The sequence below is a fragment of the Microtus oregoni genome, unplaced genomic scaffold (genome assembly GCF_018167655.1).
Source record: "Microtus oregoni isolate MIOR12 unplaced genomic scaffold, Mior012 000006F_ref0000085, whole genome shotgun sequence".
NCBI lineage: Eukaryota > Metazoa > Chordata > Mammalia > Rodentia > Cricetidae > Microtus > Microtus oregoni.
Genome location: NW_024543065.1, coordinates 15671532 through 15673247, shown reverse-complemented (window position 1 = coordinate 15673247; position 1716 = coordinate 15671532). Strand labels below are relative to the sequence as shown.

Sequence of the window (1716 nt, the reverse complement as noted above, 5' to 3'; positions counted from 1 at the left end):
AATGGACATGAGGAGGGCAATAAATGTCTTGAGTACAGCAAGGCTCTTGGGAAAAGCAGTGTTGAGAGTCAAATAATAACTATAATCATACATTTTCAAGTGTTTTCCATCCTCAACATTGTCCTCACAGAACACTGAAGTGTTTCTGGTAAAACTTCCCGAACATACCAAAAAACAGTCATGGTTTATTACTAAAAAGTAAAAACAATTACAAATTCGTGTCTCCCTCCATTTTGACAGTTGCTAGTCATTGTTGTCTTACATCAGGGACATTTTTCAGTGCGGAGCAAGCACATCAGTTGGAATCACAAAAACAGATCACAGCCACAAATCTAGAAAACTTGTTAAACAATAGATCTTAATTTGAATTCATGTCACCCTCATGTCATTCATTACAACATCTGTAGAAGTGTATGATCGGTTCTAATATGAATACAGAAAACGGAAGAAGTCTCAGGCCAATGTGATGGCTCCATGAGAAAAAGGACTTGCTGCATAAATCTAGTGACCTAAATTAGATGCTCGGAACCCACAGAAAGGAGCAGGAGAGAACAGACGCCACAAAGGTGCTCTTTTACTTTCACATATGCTGTGGTACCCATGTCCCGTCTCACAAAATATTTTTTAAATTAATAATAATAATAATGATAATATATTAGATGTTTCCAGGACAACCCCTTTTATTTTCTAGAGGAGAATATCAAAATGTTGGGGGTAAAATACATATGAATTTTTTTAATTCATTCATATTCAATGAATTAAAGCTCAGTTCAAATTCCCAGCTCTTCACAGGCCTTTCCTTGGCACATAACCCTTCTACATAATTCCACTGAGTCCCATTTTTATAAGTATTTTAGGGAAGCTAAAAAAGACAATATTATAATTATGATTTATTTGTAAATGATTCCTATATAAAATGTAGAATGACTACATATAAGGGAGAAAAAAATCTATTAGACTTGAAGCAAGGGAACATACAGGAAGCCACATTATACAGTACAGTAATTAAGTCAGTGTAAGTATATGATGCTCTTTTTCCTATCCAATGTATATTTTTTTAACACCGTCAGCTATTAAAACAGTGTGCGTTTGACTTAAGGTTTAAAGCTCATTTGTTCATTTGTTTCAGAATGAATTTTAAAAAACACAAAGGCAAAGGATTTAAGCATAATTGCTAGAATAGTATTCATATTTTGTTATATAAAATTCCGAAGTTTTGTATGCATGTGGATATATACATTTTAGTTTATCAAAAGTGAAGTCATTGTCCAGTTGCTATATATAACCAACAAGTTTCATAAATCATGCTATTAATGGAGGTTACTGCCCCATCTAAAAAATGTAAAACCTAATGCTTGCTTTACAGTCCCATATACTAAAAGTGAAATGATACAAAGAAGATAAACATGAACCTGCACAAGGATATTGCAAATTTGTGAAATGTTCCATAATTTTTAAATAATAATAGTAATTAATAATAATGAAAAACCAAAAACCCAAGATCTTTGGAATGAAAAAACAAACATCATATACAAAAATAGCTGATGTATGAATTTCAACATGAAAAATATTCATACCAAAGGATAAGCAGCAGCCTGAGGGCTCAGAAAAGAGAGAAGGGAACATTAGGATGCTCCTGACCCAGTGAAGTTCTCTACAGATGGTACTAAGTCATCTTCTTTTATCCTGGTGTGGGCACCATTTCCTGTCCCTACT

General features: G+C 33.4%; 1 non-coding gene across 1 annotated transcript; it reads left to right on the top strand.

Moving 5' to 3' along the window:
* Nucleotides 1-1353: 1353 nt before the first annotated feature.
* LOC121450247 lies at nucleotides 1354-1455 on the top strand. The gene has a single exon (XR_005974575.1). It is a non-coding gene; the product is annotated as a U6 spliceosomal RNA (small nuclear RNA).
* The last annotated feature ends 261 nt before the right edge of the window (nucleotides 1456-1716 follow it).